The 25,946-nt window shown below is 38.1% G+C and overlaps 1 protein-coding gene across 5 annotated transcripts in view; it reads right to left on the bottom strand.

Annotated features, from left to right (window-relative positions):
* Positions 1-25,946, bottom strand: part of ANKIB1 (ankyrin repeat and IBR domain containing 1) — a 136,335-nt gene that overhangs the window by 105,916 nt on the left and 4,473 nt on the right. Inside the window, exons 1-2 of one of the 5 annotated variants that reach the window (XM_056800186.1) lie at positions 8,310-8,436; positions 7,596-7,676 (exon numbers count right to left, since the gene is read on the bottom strand). The exons of 3 other annotated variants lie outside the window; for them this stretch is intronic. The gene's annotated coding sequence lies outside the window, so the exon portion shown is untranslated. Of the gene's footprint in view, positions 1-7,595; positions 7,677-8,309; positions 8,437-25,946 lie in introns of those variants that run through there. One more of the 5 variants, XM_056800187.1, reaches the window with a different exon arrangement.

Below are 25,946 nucleotides of genomic sequence, written 5' to 3'. Positions count from 1 at the left end.
AGAGGAAGAAATAAATTATCTTAAAAACCCCATATCAGAAAAAGAAATCGAACAAGCCATCAAAGAACTCCCTAAGAAAAAATCTCCAGGTCCAGATGGATTCACAAATGAATTCTATCAAACATTCAAAGAACAACTAATCCCAATATTAAACAAACTATTTGACAGAATAGGCCAAGAAGGAGTTCTACCAAATTCATTCTACGACACAAACATGGTACTGATCCCCAAACCAGGCAGGTCAAAAACAGAGAAAGAAAACTATAGACCAATCTCCCTAATGAATATAGATGCAAAAATCTTAAATAGGATACTAGCAAAAAGACTCCAGGAAGTCATCACAAGGGTCATCCACCATGATCAAGTAGGATTTATACCAGGGATGCAGGGCTGGTTCAATATTAGGAAAACCATCCACATAATTGACCATATTAACAAGCAAACTGACAAAAATCACATGATTATCTCAATAGATGCAGAAAAAGCCTTTGATAAACTACAACACCCATTCCTATTGAAAACACTATAAAGTATAGGAATAGAAGGGCCTTTCCTAAAAATAATAAACAGTATATATCTAAAACCATCAGCAAACATCATCTGCAATGGAGATAAACTAGAAGCCTTTCCAATAAGATCAGGAGTAAAACAAGGATGCCCATTATCACCTCTATTATTTAACATTGTACTAGAAACACTAGCAGTAGCAATTAGAGAAGATAAAGAAATTGAAGGTATTAAAATTGGCAATGAGGAGACCAAGCTATCACCCTTTGCAGACGATATGATGGTTTACTTAAGGAATCCTAGAGAATCAACCAAAAAGTTACTTGAAATAATCAACAACTTTAGCAAAGTTGCAGGATACAAAATAAACCCACATAAGTCATCAGCATTTCTATATATCTCTAACCCATTTCAGCAGCAAGAATTAGAAAGAGAAATTCCATTTAAAATCACCCTAGACAATATAAAATACTTAGGAGTCTATCTGCCGAGACAATCACAGGAACTATATGAACACAACTACAAAACACTTTCCACACAGCTAAAACTAGCTCTAAACAATTGGAAAAACATTGATTGCTCACGGGTGGGACGAACTAACATAATAAAAATGACAATCCTACCCAAATTAATTTACTTATTTAGTGCCATACCCATTGAACTACCAAAAAACTTCTTTACTGAATTAGAAAAAACCATAACTAAGTTCATTTGGAAGAACAAAAGATCAAGGATATCCAGGGCAATCATGAAAAAAAATGCAAAGGAATGAGGACTTGCAGTCCCAGATCTCAAACTATACTATAAAGCAGTGGTTATCAAAACAATTTGGTACTGGCTAAGAGACAGAGAGGAGGATCTGTGGAATAGACTTGGCGTAAATGATCTCAGTAAGACAGTTTATGACAAACCCAAAGACCCCAGCTTTTGGGACAAAAATCCATTATTTGATAAAAACTGCTGGGAAAACTGGAAGACAGTGTGGGAGAGATTAGGTTTGGATCAACACCTCATACCCTAAACCAAGATAAATTCAAAATGGGTGAATGACTTAAACATAAAGAAGGAAACTATAAGTAAATTAGGTGAACACAGAATAGTATACATGTCAGATCTTTGGGAAAGGAAAGATTTTAAACTAAGCAAGACTTAGAAAGAGTCACAAAATGTAAAATATATAATTTTGATTACATCAAATTAAAAAGTTTTTGTACAAACAAAACCAATGTAACTAAAATCAGAAGGGTAGTAACAAATTGGGAAACAATCTTCATAAAAACCACTGACAAAGGTTTAATTACTCAAATTTACAAAGAGCTAAATCAATTGTACAAAAAATCAAGCCAATCTCCAATTGATAAATGGGCAAGGGACATGAACAGGCAGTTCTCAGCCAAAGAAATCAAAACTATTAATAAGCACATGAAAAAGTGTTCTACATCTCTTATAATCAGAGAGATGCAAATCAAAACAACTCTGAGGTATCACCTCACACCTAGCAGACTCGCTAACATGACAGTGAAGGAAAGTAATGAGTGCTGGAGGGGATGTGGCAAAGTAGGGACACTAATTCATTGCTGGTGGAGTTGTGAATTGATCCAACCATTCTGGAGGGCAATTTGGAATTATGCCCAAAGGGCGATAAGACTGTCTGCCCTTTGATCCAGCCATAGCACTGCTGGGTCTGTACCCCAAAGAGATAATAGGGAAAAACACTTGTACAAGAATATTCATAGCTGCACTCTTTGTGGTGGCCAAAAATTGGAAAATGGGGGGATGCCCTTCAATTGGGGAATGGCTGAACAAATTGTGGTATATATTGGTGATGGAATACTATTGTGCTCAAAGGAATAATAAAGTGGAGCAATTCCATGGAGACTGGAACAACCTCCAGAAAGTGATGCAGAGTTAAAGGAGCAGAACCAGGAAAACATTGTACACAGAGGCTGATACATTGTGGTACAATCGAAGGTAATGGACTTCTCCATTAGTGGCAATGCAATGTCCCTAAACAATCTGCAGGGATCTAAAAAACACTATCCACAAGCAGAAGATAAACGGTGGGAGTAAAAACACCAATGAAAAGCAACTGCTTGACTACAGAGGTGGAGGGGATATGACTGAGGAGAGACTCTAAATGAACACTCTAATGCAAATACCAACAACATGGAAATGGGTTTGAGTCAAGAACACATGTGATACCCAGTGAAATCACACATGGGCTATGGGAGAGGTGGTGGGAGGGGGGGAGGGAAGAAAAGAAAATGATATTTGTTTCCAATGAATAATGTTTGGAAATGACCAAATAAAAATTAAAAATAAAATAATATAAAATAGATAAAGGTAATAGTCCATATTGGAAAAAAAAAAGAATTCTGATCAATTAGATGGCAACCATTAAAGAACCATTAGAAAAATCTTGTAATGAAAAAGCATGCTATTTTCTGAGAGGTGATTAGCACAAGATGAAGAATAAGATGTTTATTTTCAAACATGTCTATGTAAAAATTTATTTTGATTTACTAAGCATATTTGTTACAAGATTTTTTTCAATGGGGATCCGTGGGAAAGGTAGAGAAGGAAGAAGAGTGGGAAGAATAGGAAGAAGAATCTCTTAAAATGTATTGGAGGGGCCAGCTAGATGGCTCAGTGGAATGAAAGCCAGGACCAGAAGGAAAGTCCTAGGTTAAAATCTGACCTTAGACACTTCCTAGCTGTATGACTCTGGGAAAAGAAGTAAAGGTCAGAAAGAACCAACAAGTCGGAAGAAAGGCTTTTAAAACTACATGTTGAATTAATTTTATATTTAAAAGAAAAACAAGCTATATATAATAGAAATGTAGTTTCATGTAAAAGTCACTTCTGTTATTACATATATCTAAATGTTTCATTTATATGGTATTTAAGTTAAAAAAGAAAGTAAGTTATAAAATTGGGGCATATGCCTAAGTGATTTCTAAGTCCTTCCTGGCTCTAATCCTCAAGAATATGTAGGATTTTCATAGTCAGATGGAAATGGGGAGGGCATTCCTGTCTAAGTCACAAAGGAAGGAATGAGCAGATGTTTGGATTGTGGAGACCAGTATAAGAGTAGAGAATTTCTGTGGAAGACCAATAGGAAAAAAAAAAAAACTAGGATAACATAATTGGGGGTGGAGGGTGTTGCAGTCTAAAAAGCTTTGAATGTTATCATAAGGAATTTGGGCTTTACCCTATGGGATACAGGAACCATAAAATATTATTGAGCAATAAGTAGGCATAACTGAAAAATGATTAAAATTAAAAAGAAAAATAGGTTAAAGTTGACAAGGAACCTAAATCTAAGTCATGGGCTAATACAAGAAATGAGAAAAAAAAATTTTTTTAAACCCTTACCTTCCGTCTTGGAATCAATATTGTGTATTGGCTCCAAGGCAGAAGAGTGGTAAGGGCTAGGCAATGGGGGTCAAGTGACTTGCCCAGGGTCACACAGCTAGGAAGTGGCTGAGGCCGCATTTGAACCTAGGACCTCCCGTCTCTAGGCCTGGTTCTCAATCCACTGAGCTACCCAGCTGCCCCCAATGAGAATATTTTAAAAGCTGAAAGATTAGAGAACTCAAAGGATTGTTTAAGAAAAAAATTCAAGCAAAAAAGGTAAAACAATTTGGGAAATATTATTCCAGCTCTGACATAGTTAAGTTTACAGAAAGGTAACTATATCATTATTGTCAATGGGTTTAGTTCCCTTAAACATGCTGTCTGCAAACTTAATAAGAATGAGACAAATGAAAAGAAATATACTTTGAATTAGGGTTTTTTTTTTAAACCCTTACCTTCTGTCTTAGAATCAATACTGGTATTGATTGAGTGGTAAAGGCTAGGCAAAGTGATTTGCCCAGGGTCAAACAGCTGGGAAGTGTCTGAGGTTAAATTTGAACCCAGGACTTCTCTCAATCCACTGAGCCACCTAGCTGACCCCCGAATTAGTATTGTAGAAAATGTTTTTATTGGTTCCTTCTGCTTCACATTGTTATCCTTTCAATAGCCTCCCTGTATAATGAACCCTCCATAACAAAGAAAAAATATTAGGCAGACACATTCAATACAGTGGATGTGGCTACTCTCAGCAATGCAAAGATCTGGAACAATCCTGAAGGACTTATGACAGGGAATGCTATCCACCTCCAGAGAAAGAATTGCTGGAGTCATCAGTATAGTTGTGATTTTATTTTGGGGTTTGGGTAATGTATGAGTGTGTCCTTAAAGCAATGACCAATATGGAAGTGTTTTCCATGATAATAAAAAACATTTTTTTTTAATTCAGGGATTGTATCTGACAGTATAGTATAGATGGTATTCTGTCCTCCACCTCTTTAAGTCAGATTCTGGTATGTAACAGCATCAGAACATTTCAACCCAAAATATAGTCCATGGTACAATAAAATAATTTTCATAATGATCCAGAAGCCCCGAAAGATTCTGAAGGAACTTCTCTACCATCAAGGATTAAATTATTTTCAAAATAGTTTTACTTTGGAAGCATAGGGATCCCTTTCACATTATGACTTTCCATATTGTGGTTTTGATATGTTGCAGTTTGTCTTAAGAAAATATATGGAAAATCGGGGGAATTTTGCAGAAGTCACAGATGACACACAAAGGCTGGTAGACAACAAAGAAAAAGTTTTGAAACTCAAAATATATGTATGATATTATAAAATATTAATATATTTTATCTTTTAATAGCATAAATATACACAGCAAATATTCCATAAAAGGAAAAAATTCAGACCTCCTCTAGTAGGAAAGGAAGGTAAAAAAATTTCACATGGATTTTCCACAAAATGGAAATACCTATAGTGATGATATAATGGAGCAACTCAAGGGCAACTTGCCCCAAAAAGAAGGCTTCCATTACTGGATTCTTAAACATTGGTCTTGAATTCACTTCTGTCACAATGAACTGGAGATAAGATTTTCCCTTTAAACACTGCCATTCCCCACTTTCTAGCAATATCCCCTGGTCCTATCCTGTTCACTGTACTGAAATACAATGAAAAATAACTATACAGAAGTGAAAATTAGGAGATATTGATCAGTTTATCAATGAGCACCTATTAAATGTTGATTGTGTGCCAGCCAGAACTTCGCTAAATGATGAGAGGGCACCAAAAATAACAGATGAAGAACCTTGTTGTAGAAAGAGATGAAGTGAGTAAAGCTGGCAAGTCGAGGAAGGGGCCAGGCCAGTTTTGAAGAGCTCTGAATGGCAGAGGGCTTTATATATGATCCAGATGGTACTGAAGTTGATTGGAGTGGAGGGCAGGGTTGTTAGGTTGGAGTGATAAGAAGTGTCAGATCTCTGTTGTAGGGAAATTACTTTGGCAGGTGAATAGAGCCTGAATAGGAATGGGAAGAGATTTGAGGCAGGAAGACAACCCAGAAAAGTATTGCAATAAGGTATAACAAGATAGTGGCAGTAGCAGGAGAGAGAAGGAATATATTAAGAGACTGCAAATGTAGAATTCATACTCTTAAGTTGCCTAGTGGATTCATATCCTTATATCTGTCTCAGAGTGGTATAGAAAAAGAAATCAGGCTGTTGATTGCCCATTTCTGATGAACCCTTTTGGTGAAAAACATTCCAAGAAGGAATGCAAAGCTATTTGTGATAATCAGTTATTATACCTTTCTACTTCTGAGTTAAGAAGAGTTAAGTGATCTGCCCAGGGTCTGAAGTTAGATTTGAACTCAGCTATGATTGTACATCTCTTATTCTTTCCACATCCTGCCCATAACAGTAATAAATGCTTTTCTTAATTCAAAATGAATTAAGTACCCAAGCCTTTTTCAAACGAACAATTTCAAAAGAAATTTTGATGAAATTCTTCTTAAAATATCTTAAATCATTTAATCTCTTGTTGATGGCAAAGAGCAATAATAGTGACGCTTTTTGTGAAATAGACTGTTTTATTGGTTACGGATTTTACTGTCTCTGCTCTTACCTTCCAAGTGATTTATCTAATTATTACTGCTGTGGAGTTACAGCTTCTAGAAAGCTCATTCCTCCTGGCTGTTTCTAATCTACTGTCAAGCTGTAACTTAAGGAGAAACCAGGTAACCAAGCTGATTAAATCACTAGACTTCATTTTTACACAGAATTCTAATGCTCCTCTGCCCTGGGAACTGCTCAACCTTTTCTCTTTAAAAGGTTTTATGGTCACCATAAGCTTCACAGACTATTCCAACCCCCACACCCATTCCCAATGGACTCAAAAGATATCATATCAAATAATATAAGATTTATAAACAATGGCTGGCACATAGCAGGCATTTAATGCTAATTCCCTTTTCCCCTCTCATACTTTATTCTAAACTCAAGGTTATTCTATATGGCTGAACAGCAATACAATAAGATGCTGATTTTTTTTGGTTTTAAGGTTAAAGATTTTCCCCCTTATATTTCTAGCAATTTAGGAAAAGAATCCCAATTATTTACACATCTGAGAACATGCTACAACTAAGATCATCCTTAAATTATTTCTATTGTGAAAACATGAATACAAAACTCAACCAAAGCATATGCTATAACTTAAGTGCAGACAAGTTAGTTCTATTCCATCTTTCATTCTAAAGAAATCTGATTTAAAAAAGAAAACAAAAATTTCTAAGTTATATAGATAGCTTATACAACAATCCAAAGCCATGATAACTGCTGGTATAAATACCTCCTTTTCCACTCTATCATCAGAAAGTTATATATATCTATGTTTTATTTATAGTTTCTTTCAGTGACCAAGAGAGATTTTTAACTTTGGTGTGAAGATGTTAGGTTACCAACAAACTAGCAATCTTTAAAGCATAGTAATTTAGCTCAATTTAAATGAACCTTTATTTACTGAAATAAAACAGCTGGAAAATATATTTTAAAAATACTGTCAAAACAGTTTTGGAGTGGTTTCTGGTTTCCTTTTTTTCAGGGGAATCTAATTTTATCCCAAAAATTATGTGCCTATTCATTAGAACTCTGAAAATGCCAACTGGGAGTTCATTCTAATCCAAGGAAGAAATTTTTTTTTTAATTTTTTTAAACAAACTAATAATCTCACTTTTTTTTGAGGGAAGATGAACTTCAGGCAGAAGTTCATGATGATGCTGGCTCTTTACATTGTCAACGATATATGAATACCCTAGAAAGAATAAAAAATACATGAGGAAGATAGCACGGAATACAACTCACAAAGTCCTTGATATGTAATCTATTTTTTGCAAAATGTTTAAATTAAATGTCATTAATGTTGGGAACTTCCTAAACAAAGACTTTAGCTCTCCTTTAATAAAATAATTTCTTTCAGTGATGAGATATACAAGCCCTGATAAGAAATGTAAATATGTATTATTAACAACAAACATAAAAAGAGGGCAAAAGGTCCATTACTTAAGTGAGAATGAGACAAGAGAATGATAATCCATGTGTTCAGGTATACTAGTTAGTTTAAGATACAAACTGAGAAGAATCTCAATAACATCTATTATCATGAGGGATTGATGATAAAACACAAAGAAAAAGTCCTACAAAATAAGATTTGATGGGAATGTATCAGATTAAAGGAAGGGTAAAGGATTAAGGGAAAATACACATGAATGGAATCACAGATCATTCAATATCAAGGTAAAGCCTATAATTATTCATTCTATTTTTAAAATAACTCAGCTATTAAAAATGTTAAGACACAAAATATATTTTTTAAAGATCAAAAACATCTGGGCGAGTTCCTTAAAGGCATCCAATGTTCAGGTTATCAAGTAGTCATCAGCATTACCTGTTATACAGGGCAGTCCTAAGAGTAAAAAAGGAATAAAAAAGAAAGGAACTCTAATAAGTTTATTTCAGAAGGCACAATCATTTAACCAACAGTAAGCTAGTTGTGGAACATCAAGGAAAAACATGACTGGCTGATTTACCTCTGATGTCACAGTTGTATTAACACAATCTAGATATAAGAGCAAGGACCTGCACCCTCAATTCTTTTCTTGGCTGTCTCATTCAGTGTTCATATTTCAATGTAAATGTCACTGTTATTTGGTCTACTAAAACATAAAAAGGAACTATATAATGTTACCTGTCCATATGTCTAGGAAAGAAGTGCCTCATTTAGCTGACATCATGGAAAAGGAAATGCTTTATGTAAACTATTTTTTTTTCTTCAAGATAATACAATCCTTTAAAATGCTACTAAAAACAAAAATATAACAATTTCTGAATACTATTTGTTCAAATGTAAACATAAATGCTTTCCTACCTCCTAAAAGAGGGACAGTGTGAGATAGAAATCATTTTGGTTTTTAGAATCAGAGAGCCTAGATCCAAATCTAAGCTATAAGTTTTACTACCTATATGACCTTGGGCAAGTTAACCTCTCTGAGCCTCAGTTTCCTAATCTGTCAAATGTTTATTATTCACATTCATTCGTTTCAGTCATGCCCAGCTCTTCATGATTATTTGGGGTTTTCATGGTCAAGATACTCAAATGATTTGCCATTTCCTTTTCCCTCTCATTTTACATATGAGGAACTGAGGCAAAGAGAGTTAAGTGACTTGCCTAGAGTCACACAGCTAATAAGTGTCTGGAGCTATATCTGAACTCAGGAATATGAGTCTTCAGACCCAGCACTTCACTGTACCACCTTGTTGTCCTGTAAAATATGTAATATAAAGAGTTTGGAAGAGATAACCTCCAAGGTCTTTTTCCAGTTTTAAATCTAGGAGTAGTTAACATTAAACACCAAAAATAAACATATATACTGTTGTAATGTTTTACATTTACATGTAAAAATGAATTTCTATGTATTAAGTTTCCCTCCATTCCTTTTCATCTTGCTTTTGAAAAGAGTATAGAGAATATAATTTAACATTTACTTAAGCATAAATCTATTAGTATAAGATTTAGATATCATTTAGTTCAACTATCTCACTTATGGAAGAGGAAATTGAAATCCACAGAAATTAATGAGTCACCCAAGGTTATACAGACAGTAAATACCAAAGATGGGACTCAAATGCAGGTCCTTAGATACCAAATCTTATACTCTTTCAACTACTGCCCTTCTTAGATGTGCTTCTCATGGTCTTCAGTTGTTAATCACCAAATATTTTTTGATCAAGACAATATGGGAGGTACTTTTCTTCTTTTGTTTTCTCTCAGGCTGACACTGAATGCTTCTCTCCATAGTTCTTTGAACTCATTTTAACCCTTATTTAATCTGTTAATAGAAAAGAAAATTTTATCTTTTTACACAATTCTAAAGTCTTAGTTCTAGATGAGGAGCTAAATAAAGGGTACAAAAGGCTTTGTGACCATTCTTTTCTTTTCCAATTATGTTTGGATTCACCAATGAAAAGTGAGTAAGACATTAATATAATGGAAATTCTCAATTGATGAATGACTTATATTTAAAAAGTTGATTCATAAATTAGTTCAAAATTATTTCCCCAAAAAGACAACATTTAATATGACAAAAATTTACATGATTCTTAACAATTACAATGAGCTTTCATATAAATTATTTCATTTAATTCTCAAAAACATTAAATGCTAATAATAATTATTATCCTTATAGTAAAAAGCATAGTTAACATTTATATAGCAGTTAATTATGTGCCAGGCAGGGTGTTAAATTCTTTTATAATGAATACCTCATTTAATCTGGACTCATATACTTCCTAGCAGAGTAACCCTAGGCAAGTCACTTAACCCCAATTACCTAGCCCTTATCCCTTGATAGATTCTAAGACAAAAGGCAAGGGTTTAACAATTACAACAGAACCCTCAGAGATGCTAGTGTTATAACCATTTTATAGATGAGGAAACCTGAGGCAGAGGGGTTTTGCTCAGTGACAGCTCTTAAATGTTACAAGCTGTATTTAAATCTGGGTCTTACTGATTGCTGGCAAGAAATTAAAGCTCAGGAAGAGTGAATGACTTGCCCAAGGTTACAAGTTAGTAGGAACCTCAAATTCACATTTTTAGAGCCTATGTGACAACATTTGCAAACATGCCCTAATAACTACTCCAAAAGCTTTGGAGGTCATCTAGTTCCATGAAAATTTTAGAGGAAATCTTATCACAAATGAGTTCATTCAAATGTTTAATGACAACTCTTCATAACTATCAAATGTACTTCAATAATATCAAAGATATGGAATTTCATGAGTGCTAGTACTCCACTAAATCATAACTTCTCCTTAATAAATGGTCTTCAAAATATCCATCACATTGCATTCCACTTGGTGACAAGTCTCTCTGAATTATGCAAGGCCTTGTTAACTTGGAAATAACACAGAAATAGTCAGAAAAACCAAGTCTTTAATCAAAATAGGGATAAGTCCAGTATTTAGTGCTTTACTCAGAATCTGGCGCCACAACTTTTTCAGGGTATAAACCCTGGACTCTGGGGATGTTATCCCTGGGAGTACCACAACTCTAGATGATGACTCCAAGGAACAAAAGAATTTGGGGAGCCTATATACCATTTGGGGGATTCAGGGGCAGGGAAAGATGATTGGCATCACTATAGCTACAAAGGAAATGGGAGTGTTCAAACTACAAGGGCAGGATACAATCAAGCTTGGGAAAGGAATCATAGCTAGAGGCTAGAGTGAAAAAGAAGGAGCTGCTCCCAAAGAATATGAAAGGATGGTTCCTGCCCAGGTGTGGATCTTCTAGGGAAAGGATCTCTGATACAATAAGGAGACTACCTAAAACAAAACCTTAGCATATGCCCAACTAGGATTGTCACTTACCTGAGAACCTGTCACTCAGTCTGAAACTGTTAACCTGGGATTCCCTTCAGGGTGGAATCCCATGGGAACAGGGAACAAGTACAAACTTTGGGGTCTCAAACCTATAAGCTAGTCCTGAAACCTGGGGTTCACCAGATCCCACTTGGCCACAAGTTTGGGGTTTCTAGATTCCATGTTGACAGCCAGTTCTCTAGATAGCATTGAGCCTAATGGTCAAAATTTGTCTTTGCATTCACCTAGAATTTATTAAGCAGAGACTATGTGCCTGTACTACAGATACAAAGAAAAGCAAAACTAAAATGGAAATCCAAAGCAAAACATCCAGTCCTTGACACTGGAGCTCACAATGTAATGCGAAAACCAATGTAATATGAGTAACTGTGTAAAAAGATTCAGAGAAGATGCTCAGAAGGAAGGCATTAAGATTAAGGATAACTGAGGAATACTTACTGCAGAAAGTGGGACTCTAGTTGAGACTTGAAAAAAGCTAGGGAAGCCAGAAGGCCAAGATTAGGAGTAGAGTTCTAAACATGAGACTTTCCAAAGCTTTTAATTTGGGGGAAATAGCTTCTAGAATTTAAAGATATTTTCCCTATCACAACAAGGCAACCAAGGGGTCAATTGAATGTATTAGAAATAAAGTTAATTTGTCATCAGTTACATTAATTTAGGTAATTTACCAAAATGGATGATCGGACATGCATAACATATTTTTAAAATACCATTACCCAATTACTCCCATGCAGCAAAAATGAGGTTAAATTTTTATAACCATAAAAAATAAAAACTAGTCTAATATCCCTAAATGACTGAAGGAATGGATATTCAGTGTTCCTGGGTGAGTCAGATTAATACAAATATACTAACCAAAAAAATTAAAATATAGCCAATATATAAAGTCATTCATCATGATCCATTACAGTTTATACTAGGCATTCAAGGCTGGTTTTAATACCAGAAACATTGGCAACTTTTTTTTTCCAGGGGGGGGATTCCCCCAGAATCATAATCATCAGTAAATGGAGTTCTGCAAAATACAATCTTAGGGAAGAAAGCATAAAAAAGAGAGAAAGAAGATAGATGTTAGTATGTGAGGTATTCTAATCAAATCACAACTAAGTGAAGATTGGATTTGGCTCTCCCCTGATTGTAACAAAGAAGGTACTTAGCTCTTCCCTGATTGTAAAGATTTAAATTGTAACTCATGTCTATTTTTAGATTTTAATCCCCATAAGTGTAAGCACCCTACTTAAAAGTTAAATTTGGAGCCTTGCCTATTTTTAGATTCAATCACAAAAAGTGCAAACACAATACTTAAAATTGAGTGGGAAGATCTGCCCATGTTGGATCTAATCATCAAAGGTGTTAACATTCCACTTAATCATTTAGTGGGAGGTTTGTGACCCATGTGTGAAATAGTGGGTAATGAATCAGAATCAACTAACTGCCTTATGGGCAGTCCTAGAGCAGAGTGTCAACTATGATTGTTAGACGCGGAATTAGGGGAAGGGGAAGTGATGCAAGAGAAAATGTCTTTAAAAGAGGCTGTCACTTCCTATGAGACAGGGTTCTTCATTTTTAGAAGTGGAGACTGAGGGAATTCTTCATGCTTTTGAGTTGAGGCTGGTGAGGGGCAGAAGGATCTGCTGACTGGACTGACAGGTAGTGAGTAAAAAGCTGGATATTTTCTTTTTTTTTTTTTAAACCCTTACCTTCCATCTTGGAGTCAATACTGTGTATTGGCTCCAAGGCAGAAGAGTGGTAAGAGCTAGGCAATGGGGGTCAAGTGACTTGCCCAGGGTCACACAGCTAGGAAGTGGCTGAGGCCGCATTTGAACCTAGGACCTCCCGTCTCTAGGCCTGGTTCTCAATCCACTGAGCTACCCAGCTGCCCCCTAGCTGGATATTTTCTGAAGAGATTAGCCTCAGGAGAGACTTCCCCAGGTCCTCGGCTTTGCAGAGGGCAGTTAAGGATCAACTCTCCTCGTCCTGGTTTTGAGCTAGGGGCCGGGAGTAAATTACTTGGTGTTTAGGAAGATATCTTACCTTATCCTCTCTCTGATTTCTTGCTTCACTCTTTCTACATTTTGTAAATAAATTGTAAATAAAATCTCTTTGGAATTAATTAAATTTCTGGCGACCAAACTCTTAAATAATCAAGTCCAACTCTTTAGAAATTAACCCCTTTACACCCTTACATAGAAATTCTATATAAGGACTGTCATTTTATAGTTAAACTAAAGCTATGTCTATGTGACACCAAAAAAGAACACTTGACAGTATGGACAAAAAAATAAGGTAAATTACTTGTTTGGTACCATGCTAACATCAAAACCTCTTAACTACTAACCAGTTCAAATGGTTTGTTTTACTGATCTAACCAAAGGCTTTCCCCCTAAGGGTAGCAGGACAATCAGGTTCAAAGAAACCAAAATTCTGGAAATGATGAACCCATGTTTGATCAAAATCCATTCTGTTAAATAGTTCATAAGTAGAAACTATAGAAAATCGAATAATAAAACTGATTAAGTCAATTAAACAATGAGAAATTCCTTTGCAGGAAGAGTGAAAACAAATAATCTTTACAAATTATCATTCTAATTCTCTCTCTAAAGCCCTCCTCCATTGTCTCTTTTTGTTATGGATGTGACTTGGATTCAAAGGCCATTCAGAAGGGTGCAAACCTAAGAATATTTAGCAAGCTAGTAACATAGACCAGACAGTGTCTGCCATACAACCTCCCCTTGGCGAGGTTCATCACCAGGCTGACCACAAAGTGAGCAATATTTTGACCATAGCAATTCTCAAAGACCATCTATCTACCCACATATCCCTAGGAGGTAAATGACTAAAAGAAAGAAGTCACATACATAAAAATATTTATAGCTGCACTGTTTCTATAGCAAATAACTGGAAACAAAGTAGATGTCTGAGAGGAACAACTCAAAAGAAACTTGAACTCAATGACAGTGTGTCAAAGGCTTTCTTTTAGATTATCCTCACGGAAAATGTTTATTCACAAGCCAGTGTTACAGAAGTTACAGCCCGTAACCAAGTACAGTGATCCATCACCTATCATGGGAGTTATGTTCCAGAGACACCCTCACTCCTCCTACCCCAATAGGTGAAAATCCATGAAGTAGCAGGAGAGCAAACAAATCCAATGCTACAGTCAATCAGGGCCCAGGATACAGAACACAGTGCTGTGGTTGGCTGCCTTTCATTCCATCAGCCAATAGTGTGCTGTGTACAATCTTGTGTTGGCAAACTTGCACAAGCAGGAGTGGCATACTGCATTTCCATTGTGTACAGTACAGCAACCATCTGCAAAATCCTGTGATATAGCAAAAACTCCACAATACAGAATTAGATATATTAAAAAACAAAACAAAACCCTGATAGAGTGAAGCTGTGATAAGTGAACTGCAATATAGCAAGGGATGACTGTACAAGGTATGGAAATAAGACAGTCTCCTTTTATTCTAGTGTCTGATGCAAAGATGGTCCCTCCTCTCAGTTACTTGAGAGTTACAATCTTATCTACCTAGCTAGGAAAATTAGTCTTCAAGCAAGTTTTTAACCAATCAAAACAAGGACTGTTTCAATCCTATCTGTATACCTTATAGCTTTTTATGGGGATACCTTATCAGTTAGGTGGCATGGTTTTGAGGAAACGGAGCTTAGGCTGGGAAAACTTTAACTTGTTTGGATCGAAACATGGCACAACTTCTTCCTACTTTGATTCCATTTTGTATCTTTGTGAGAGCAGTCGGTCATCTTATAGGATAGTATTGGCAAAGGTTTTTGAGTTTGTGTGCTAGGAGGACAGCTTCAAGTTATCTGTGACACCCCCCCCCACTGTCCCCCCATATTACTTGAGAGAGTGGAGGGAGGAAATGCTCTCTTTGGGTGGCTAGAGGGGCAGAGCGTGCAAAGAATATCCTTGGGTGCTGGGAAGAGGGGGAACAAAGTAGCTCCCCCATGCCAGGCCAGCACATGTGCTAATACTTCACCAGAGCTGTTATATTTTTCTCTTTCTTCTTACCCATTGGACTCCATTTGTTATATATTTCCTGATTCTTGGTCTTAGTCTGGGTAATCACATCTTTGTTGATCTGTATCCTTAACCCTTCTTAGTATCATAATTTGCTCTTTACTCCCAACCAGCTGTTGAGTAATCACTAATAGCATCTTCTCCATTGTTCTTTGAAAAAGTCCTTTAAAGCAAGGGGATCAAGCAGAACATGACCAACAAAGCAGGTAGGGTAGGTAAGAAGAATCCAAATTGTTCTACCATCCTCCATTAAACCATGCAAGCCATTCCCCATAGAATCAGGGCTGCCAAGTCTGTACTGGGACATGAGCCACCTTTCTCATTCCTGTGGCTATTTTCTTTATATCCTTTCTATTGTCATCCATTTGCAAGCAACAATTTGTTACATTAAATTTTTTTTTGCACACACCTCCTTCTGCTGCTAAGAGGTAGTCTAGAGCTAGCCTATATAAGTAGATGGTTTCTCTCATTTGGGCCATCTATTCCGCCACCAAATTTAGGTCCTTGGCAGTCTGGATGTTTATGATTTCTACCACTGCCTGCAATCTAATGAGCCTGAGTAACATGTAGATAGAGGTCTGGTAGCCCCAACTACATTCTGTGTCCATGTGGTTATCCTATAGGTCTTAATGATTTCTTCAGGGGGCTAGGTATCACCCTACCTGTATGTGTCCCTAGTGCTGGTAAGATCAGTGTTTATGCTTCTCTTTTGTCTTTCTATTTATATTTCATGGAACAACTACTTTGGTACTCTTCCATTGTAAACAATCTAAATTGTTACTTCTGTCTGGGTCTCATGCTAATGACTCAAAAGAGTATATTAATTTCTACCAGTTATTAATTTCTGATCAAGATACCAAGTGAGAAAAATCATTAATAAAAGAAGCCCTATCAGGGCTAAAACAAATATCATGAGCCTTGTTTCCTTGCTCCTACTAAGAGTTAAACCACAATATACACAATTTCCTTTGCAAAAATAGCATGAGAGCCCTAAGAGCAACAAGAACACCAGAAAGAAAATAAGCAAGTAATACAGATTAAATCACAATTTTTTTGAACTTCGCTTTCAACAGATTTCATCCTTGTCCCACAGTCCACTTCACTTTTTCTTATGATTCTGACTTAGATGATGTTGCAACTTTGGCCCCTTTACTAGGGAATGATATATCCAGCCTTTTTCTGCTGTTCTCACTGCAGTCTTGGTTGTCAGAAGGATGAGGAAGAGTCTTTCCCAATTAAGATCTAACCTTTCCTCCTTCCAGGTTTTTATCGGGACTCAATTACCTAGACAGGAATTCAAGAAGCAGAATATGATCCAAGAGTTCTGCCTGGGGTTAAAGAAACAGAGGCAGAGAGAGCAAGGATATATTCCCTTAAAAACTTGTCATTACTCTCAAACTGGGGAAGGTCTGAATTTCTACCTAGATAAGGGTATCCAAATAACATCTCTTTTGATGATACTCTTATGTTTTTCCTAGGTGTGGTCCTGGATCCTTATTAAAGTTAATGGTAAACATTTTGTCCAGGGCAATTTTGTTTCAAGGATCAATTTAGAAATCTGTTTCTCTATGGTTTGATTCATTCTTTCTACTTTTCCTGAGGAAGGTGGAAGCCACAGGGTATGTCCCATGCGGTAAGTCCCATTTCACTTCTAGGACTTCCATAATTTTCTGTAAAATTTTAGCAGTGAAATGAGTACCATTATCTGAATCAATATTCTCCACCAGGTCATACCTTGGAATAACTTGCTTTCAAAGATGGTTTTGGCTACCATCTATGAAGTTGCCCTTGAGGCAGAATAAGCCTCCACCCATCATGTCAATTAGTCCACTATTACCAGAAGGTAATAGTGGACTAATTGACCACTCCCTTGCTATCCTCTGACAGTGACACTCTCATAAAAGATAAAAAAAAGGCATCAGCAACAGGTGGAAAGAACACTTCAGTCAGCTTCTCAACCGACCCTCTTTAGTCGTCCAAAGCGCCCTTGACCAGATCCCCCAAAACCACACCATTGAACAACTTGAGATACCTCCTTCAATAGAGGAAGTCCAAAAAGCCATCAAACAAATGAGTGCAGGCAAGGCACCCAGTAAAGACGGGATCCCAACCGAGGTGTACAAGGCCTTAAATGGAAAGGCGCTCCAGGCATTCCACATAGTGCTGACCAGCATATGGGAAGAGGAAGACATGCCCCCAAAACTCAGAGATGCCTCCATCGTAGCCCTATACAAGAACAAAGGCTCACGAGCAGCCTGTGACAACTACAGAGGCATCTCACTACTCTCCACTGCTGGAAAGATCCTCACCCGTGTTATACTCAACAGACTCCTGTCATCTGTTTCAGAGCAGAACCTGCCTGAATCACAATGTGGCCTCCGACCAGATCTCAGCACCATCGACACGGTCTTCACGGTGAGGCAAATGCAGGAAAAATGCCTTGAGCAGAACCTGAGTCTCTACATTGTTTTCATATACCTGACAAAGACATTCGACACAGTGAACAGGGACTCATTGTGGGTGATCCTCAGCAAGCTCGGTTGCCCAGCAAAATTCATCAAACTGATCCAGCTCTTTCATGTCGACATGACAGGGGAAGTCCTATATGGTGGAGAGACTTCCGACCTCTTCAACATCTCCAATGGCGTGAAACAAGGCTGTGTCCTCGCTCTGGTACTATTCAAACTATTTTTCACCCAAGTATTACGACATGCTGTGATGGATCTAGACCTGGACGTCTACATCAAATACCGACTGGATGGCTCACTATTTGACCTTCGCCGCCTGACTGCAAAAACAAAGACAACAGAGAGACTCATGCTGGAAGCTCTCTTCGCAGATGACTGTGCTCTCATGGCCCACCAAGAAAATCATCTCCAAACCATTATGGACAAGTTCTCCACCGCAACAAAACTGTTTGGCCTGACTATCAGCCTCAGCAAAACAGAGGTGCTGTTCCAACCTGCACCAGGGAGGCCAACAAACCAGCCGTGCATTATAATCGATGGCACGCAGCTTTCTAACGTCAACACTTTCAAGTACCTGGGCAGCACCATCGCCAACGATGGGTCCCTAGACCACGAAGTTAATGCCAGGATCCAAAAGGCCAGCCAGGCACTCGGGCGGCTGCGCTCCAAAGTCCTCCAACACAGCGGTGTAAGCACTGTGGCGAAGCTCAAAGTGTACAACGCAGTGGTCCTCAGCTCGCTCCTGTACGGCTGTGAGACATGGACACTGTACCGGAAGCACATGAAGCAGTTGGAGCAATTCTACCAACACTCCCTCCAGTCAGTCATGAGGATCCGATGGCAGGACCGAATCACCAACCAGGAAGTCCTCAACAGAGCCAACTCCACCAGCATCGAAGTCCTGGTCCTCAGAACCCAGCTACGATGGTCTGGACACGTCATCCGCATGGACCCACAGCGAATACCAAGACAGGTATTCTACGGTGAACTGTCAGCTGGACTCAGGAAACAAGGCCGACCAAAGAAAAGATTCAAGGATCAGCTAAAGTTCAACTTGAAGTGGGCTGGCATGACACCAAAGCAACTAGAACTCGCTGTCTCTGACAGAAGCAGCTGGCGAACCCACATTCACCAGGCCGCCACCACCTTTGAAGATGAGTGATGTCGACGTCTTGCCGCTGTGCGTGAACGCCGACACCAGGCCACAGCCACACCTCCCGTAACAACTGGCGTCCCAGGCCCCATGTGCCACACACTGTGCACCTCAGCCTTTGGACTCCAAAGCCACATGAGGGTACACCGTAGATGAAACTGCACAAAGACAATCGTCATTCTCTATCACCGAGAGACTACCACTACTACTACTACCAGAAGGTATTTAACTCTTCGGTGGGGGTAGGGTGGGACAATGGGACAGGATGGGACATTTTTGTAAAATCAACTCCAACACTTTGAAAGGTCTGAGACCTGGAGGCCAACCTCCTAGTCCCTGACTCCTCATGACTTTCTTGTTAATCTCCTTGCAGATGATACATCAGTCACAGACTTGTTTTGCTATAGTATATATCACAACACACCCATACCTTCTCAATACTATTTCACACATAGCTTGGGTTCTAACTGGCTCCCCTGACGTAGGCTATTCATGATTTCCCTCATTATGGGTTTGTTAACCATTTCCTTTCCACTGGAGAACACTCACCTTCCCTTGGCTGTGAACTCTACAGCTTTCCCCTTAAATTTCTTTTCCTCTTTTGTGAAAGAGGAGGAAGCCCTGATTTTAGAAGGGAGTGTAGGGATTAAATCCATAAGAGTTTCCTCACATTTTCCAAACAAAGCAGCTCTTTTTGTCTTATTTGCTAACCTATTACCTTTTGCTTCAAAAGTATCAGTATTCTGGTGTCCATTAACATGTACCACAACAATTTCCTCAGGTAACATCAAATTCTCAACAACTCTTTTTAATAATTCATGGTGGACTAATTCTCTGCCCTATTTATCATTCATCTCTTTCCAAATTTTACCGAACACATGTACCACCCCGATTGCATATTTTGAATCTGTATAGATGGTCCTGGAATCATTTGCCAAACAGTTTAATGCCTCACTCAATGAGTATAAATTACAGGTTTGGGCTGACAACTGTTATGTAGTTTTCCACTTTCAATAACTAAAATATATTTCCCATCTATTATGGCATATCCATTGTCTTTTTCATTCCAGTACTTGAGATGTCCCATTTATAAAAAGATGTCTCCCCACCATGAGTGGAGACACCTACAAATCATCTTCCCTAAATTACGTTTGGTAGTCTATCAAGTCTAAACACTCATGTTCCAATTGTTTGCTCTCTTAATCCAAATTCTAACATAGAAATTTATCTACAGTGAGCACTGAATCATCCTTTTCTAATAAAATAGCTTTATATTTCAGGATCCTGGAATCTGTCAACAATCTTCTAGCTTCCTGGTTTAGAATGGTCCTTACTTGATGAGGAGGACTTACCACTAAGGCTCCTCCAAATGATAATTTTCTACTTTCCTTAACCAACAAGGCAGTAGCCACCACTTCTTAAATGCTACCAGACCTAACAATATGAGGCCTAACAGTCTCCTCTGACCTCCCCAAAATTGTTGTGGTACCCCAAGGTTGTCCCATCCCCCATATTAACAAAAAGATGAAATAGTTTTTGCAAGGAAGGTAGGGCTCCAGCACAGGGGATCTGACTAACAATTGTTTGATGTCTCTTTTTTCCTTTTAGGCCAAACCAGGAGATTTGGATCATCCTCCAATAATTTTGAGTACAATGGCTTTATGAGCTGGGCATAGGAATCTATCCACCAACAGCAGTATCCTACCAAGCCGAGAAATTTTCTTATTTCCCTTTTGGTTTTTGGAAAACACTGGAGGATCCTCTGGATCCTCTGGGGTTCTAGCCTTCCCTTTCCAGCACTTATGCAATGTCCCAAATATTTAATTTCCTTTTCAGCATACCACAATTTTGTTTTTAACATCCTCAAATCCTTTTCTCCTAGAAAATTTAGTAATGCATTGGTGGCAGCTGCCACCTCTGTTCTTCCAGCAATTAGTAAATCATTTATATTCTGTAAGAGTGTAATTTCTGCTGGCAGTTCTAATTCGTGCACAAGTTGTTACAATATTTGATTGAACAGGTTAGGAGATTCTGTGGATCCTTGTAGAAGCACAGTCCATCTAAAATGTTTTTTCCTTTTGGTCTTGGGATCATTCCATTCAAAAGCAAACAAATCTCTGCTATTAGAGTCTAGGGGACAAGCCCAAAGGGCATCCTTTAAATCTACTATACTGAACCATTTGCTTTCAAAAGGGATTTTGCTTGTGTTTATGGGTCTGAAACAACAGGATGTTTGGTCTCTACTGTTTTATTTATTGCTCTCAGATCTTGTACCAATCTGTAAGATAACATCAGGTTTCTAGATGGACAGTACTGAAGTATTAAAGGGAGAGACATGCACGGTTCTAGAAGGCCATCCTTGATGAGGCCAGCTATTACTGATGACTTCCTTGCCTCAAGTGATATGGAATACTGCCTCACTCTTACCAACTCAGCTGGATCCTTCAAAGTGATTTTGATGAGGGTAATCTGTAACCTCACCCATTCCCTTTGCTAGCCCAAACTGAAGAATTTCTTTATTTCTCATCATCATCTTTTAAGAGGTGCATCTGGGTTACAATTTGTCCTCCTTGTACCTTGAGGTTTAGGCCAAACAACAACTAAGTCTCCCCAGAACAGATTTGATTCCTATTTGGGGAATGTACAATAACCTTTCCTTAATCTCCTTTTGACTGTTCCAATTTTGGAACAACCAATGGTTGGTTCTAAATAGGATAAAGAACAAGATTCCTCTTTTACCCATTACCATTAGTGATCCTTGGTTAATACCACTCCTGATGGAATAACTGATAGGGAGGGAGTGCTTCTGTATCTATTAATTAAGCTACTTCCTCCCAATTCAGCTCCACTCTTAAATTTATCAAGGGTTTGGGGGTAGGGACCTATGAAAAAGAACCACAGATTTCCCTAGTCTACAGCTCCATCAGGGAGAGCACCTTAGTCTCCTTTTCACCTTATGGGCAATATCTCTGCATATGTCCTATCTTCCCACACTTGAAACTTCTCCCTTTTTCAATCTCCTTACTTTCCCCTGACCTGGTCTTCATTGTTCAGGTCTCCTATAGCCATTAGGGTGTTTCTGGTACTTCCTGTCCCAGCACCCCAGAGGGTTATTAACTTTCTGCCACTGGTAACTGGGGTGTTTCTTCATGATTTAATTAACAGTTGACGCCATGATCTTAGCCTTCTCCTTCTGTTTCTCATACTCCCTTTGTACAAATAACTTCTTGTGCTTACCTAAGAAGTTCCTTTAAACAGTCTATCACTCCATCCCTCAACTTTTATTAGTTTCTTATTTATGTTGGGGAAAGCTTTGGAGACAAAATTCATTTCGAGTATACCCTGAGTAAGACTCTTGAGGGTACATTCCCCCATATCGCCACATCAGCTCTTTCAGCCTCTCCAAGAAAGCAGATGAGGACTAATCCTTCTCTTCTATCTCATATGCCTTATTTAAATTTTGGCTCTTAGATGCTACATCTTTAACCCCTTGGATTATCAATCCTCTTAAATCCCTCATATTCTTCTGGTGGTTCTCATTATTATTATTCCACCTCAGATGTACATTGGGAAACTTTTGGACAGCAGGAACTACACCTGGTCCAAAATCATAGCATCTTTCTCAATTCTCCATAGCTGCCCACCAAATTTGTTGCCTCTCCTTTCCAGAAAATAAAATTCATAATAGCCATTAATTCCTTACAGGAATAGAGGTTGGGGCCCAGGAACTGATCAAATTGTTCCACAAGTCCAATCAGGTCTTCCAACAATGGCTTCACATTTCTTTCTTAAAATTTCTTACTTCTTTACAGATTAAGGGGCTGTGTGCTGATTCCACCTCCTCCCAATGGAACTTCCTGTAATAGGAAGGGTTCCTCTTTTGTTTTCTTATTCATCCCCCCCCCTTCTGGGAATGGGGATTGCTGAATATCTTTGGCTAGTTGACCTAGTTTCCTTCAGAAAGGGTCATAGGGGCCCCCTCCAGTCACCTTCTATACCTAGTGGGGCACTCCGGGCAGATTGCACACCCCCTATTGCTCCTTCCTCCTCTAAGTTCACTCCTTGTTGGGATAGAACATAGGGTGGGGGCAAATGTTCAAGAGGATCCCACCCCAGGCCTCCATCTCCTTTTTCCAGATCCTTTTCCTTGAAGGGGAATAAACCGGAGTTTGGTAACCACAATCTAGCATATTCTGTCTCCTAGGGGTTGAAAGGTTTCTAATTATAAACATATAAATTTAAAAGTTGACACACCCAATTCTTGGATGACCTGATTTTGAACTTTGGCTAGAAGGCCAAGTCATCTCTTATGGGCACTCCAATACCCACTAACCAACAAAATTTTATCATTTTCTTTTTACTTTTAACTTCACATTTCTCCAATTCATCTCAATTATCCAATTGGTTCCATAAAGGACTTTTTGGGAACCCTGGGGAGTGAATTTTTTCTTTTTCCTGATCCTTGGGGACTCACTAGTCTCCATTATACCTGATTCCAATGGGAAATCTCTAAACCTGGATTCCAACCAGGGCAGGTACAGACCACTTCTCTCCAAGCATAAAGACTCTAACCACCTGGTCCAAATAGATTCTAACCAGATTCAAGGACCACCCAAGTAATACTTAATAGCTGTTTTCTATCTGGGTCCATATGCACAAACTTACATGGTTAAAAGAGCCCCTTAGAAAGATCAAATCCTCCCCAAGCACAGTTTTTCCTCCCTAAAACGTTTGTGACACAGCTGCCAAGTCCCTTCAGTTTCATCAGGAGTCCAAGATCCCCAGATGCCAATAGCCAATCCACCGACACAAAGATTCAGGAGGACATCCTGCCAATGGGTATTGGAACTCAGAAGTCTAGTACAGGACAAGCCCCCCAACAGAGAGGAACAACCACCTACTCAAAAGGATCTTGAACTCAGAGTCAGTGTGTCAAAGGCTCTTTTATTTCATCCTTGGGAGAATGAGTACTCATGAGCCAGTATTACAGCCAGCAAGGAAGTACAAAGTATGAGAGTGGGCAGCCCTATTTTATCCTAGTCTCTGATGCAAAGATGGTACTCTCCTCATTCACCGCTGGCTGGTTACTTCAGAGTTATCTTATCTCAAAAACTAGTTAAGCAGAGTGGGAAATTTACAAAACCAATTATCCTAATTATTCAAGTGGGTTTAAAACAATCAAAAACAAGGACTATTTCAACCCCCTCTATCTGCATATATATAGCCTTTTATGGGTATAGCTTATCAATTCAGGTCTCCTCAGTCAGACCAGACAAGGTTTTGAGGAAATGGGGATTAGGCTGGGAAAACTTTAACTTGTTTGGACTGAAACAGGTGAGATGGCCTGACTTCTTCCTACTTTGACTATTTTGTATCTTTATGAGGAGTCCACTATCTTTACAAGTTCCTGCTCCTTAAAATGCCTGAATTGTATCTTATAGGAACATAGACATTGAGCTTTCTAGAAAGTACCTCTGGTACATTTAACCTACTCCACCCCTCATTTTACAGATAAAGAAACTGAGGCCCAATGAAGTTAAAAGATTTCCCCAATATCATACAAGTCCTGCCAGAGTTGGAGTTGAAAGCCAGGTCCTAGGACTCCGGTGTTCTTTCTGCTATATCACTCAAATGGGAAATGGCTAAACACATTGTGGAATGCTACTGTATAAGAAATGACAACCATAGAATATGGAAAAACTTATACGTACTGATGCAAAGTAAAGTAAGAAAAACAAGGAAAATGGTGAACTCCCACTTTTGTCTCATTTCACATCACTCAGATATCTTCGCTTACTATTTTCTCTTTCATCCCTAATGAAAAGGTGGACTTTCTTGTTGAGGCTAAGCCAAAAGGCTTTACTGCACAGTGAACCCCATTTCATTTCATTTTCTCCAGCAGGTTGCTCCTTTTATTACTCTATTCTCATTAATCATCAATTTCTCCCTGTATTGGAGTTGATTCCCTGCTACCTTAAATATGTCCATGTCTCCCTCATCCTCAGAAACTGATACATCAGTCCCTACTAGCTATCATTATTCCTCATCATGTCTCCCTTTTGCAGATAAACTCCTTGAGAAAATCTTCTACAATGGGTGATTCTACTTGGCTTAAAATTTTTTTTTACCCCAATTATATGTAATAACAATTCTTTACATTTGTTTTCTAAAAGTTTTAATTCCAAATTCTCTCTCTTTCTTCCCTCTCCCCAGGAAGCAAGTAATTTGAAGTAGATCATACAAGTGCATTCATGCAAAATATATTTCCATATTGGTCATGTTATGAAACAAAATTTTTATTTTTAAAGTGAAAATAGTTCCTTTAACCTGCACTCACTTCATCAATTCTTTCTCTGAAGGTGGATAGCATTTTTCATTGTAAGTCCTTTGAAACACTCTTGGATCACTGTATTACTGAAAATAATCAAACCATTCATAGTTGATTCACTGTACAATATTGCTATTATTGTGCATAATGTTCTCCTGGTTCTCATTTCACTTTCCTTTGCAATCAGTTCATATAGGTCTTTCCAGGTTTTTCTGAAATCACCCTAGTCAACAGTTCTTATAGTAGAATGGTATTCCATTATAATCACATACTAAAATATGTTCAGCCATTCCTCAACTGATGGATATTCCCCTCGGTTTCCAATTCTTTGATATCACAAAAAGCTGCTTTAAACACTTTTTGTACAAATAAGTCCTTTCCCCCTCTTTTGCTCTCTTTGGGATACAGACCTAGGAGTTATAATTCTGGCTCAAAGAATATGCACAGTTTATAGCCCTATGGACACAGTTCCAAATTGCTCTATAGAATAGCTGGATCAATTCAGAACTCTACCAACAGTGTATAATGTGTCCCAATTTTCCCACATCCTGACCAACATTTATCATTTTCCTTTTCTTTCTTATTAGCCAATCTGATAGTTATAAGGTGATACCTCCGAGTTGTTTTATTTTCATTCCTCCAATCAATGATTT

Source organism: Monodelphis domestica, chromosome 5 (genome assembly GCF_027887165.1).
Source record: "Monodelphis domestica isolate mMonDom1 chromosome 5, mMonDom1.pri, whole genome shotgun sequence".
Taxonomy (NCBI): domain Eukaryota; kingdom Metazoa; phylum Chordata; class Mammalia; order Didelphimorphia; family Didelphidae; genus Monodelphis; species Monodelphis domestica.
Note: the sequence above shows the minus strand (reverse complement) of the source record. Positions and strands in the feature narration are given on the sequence as shown.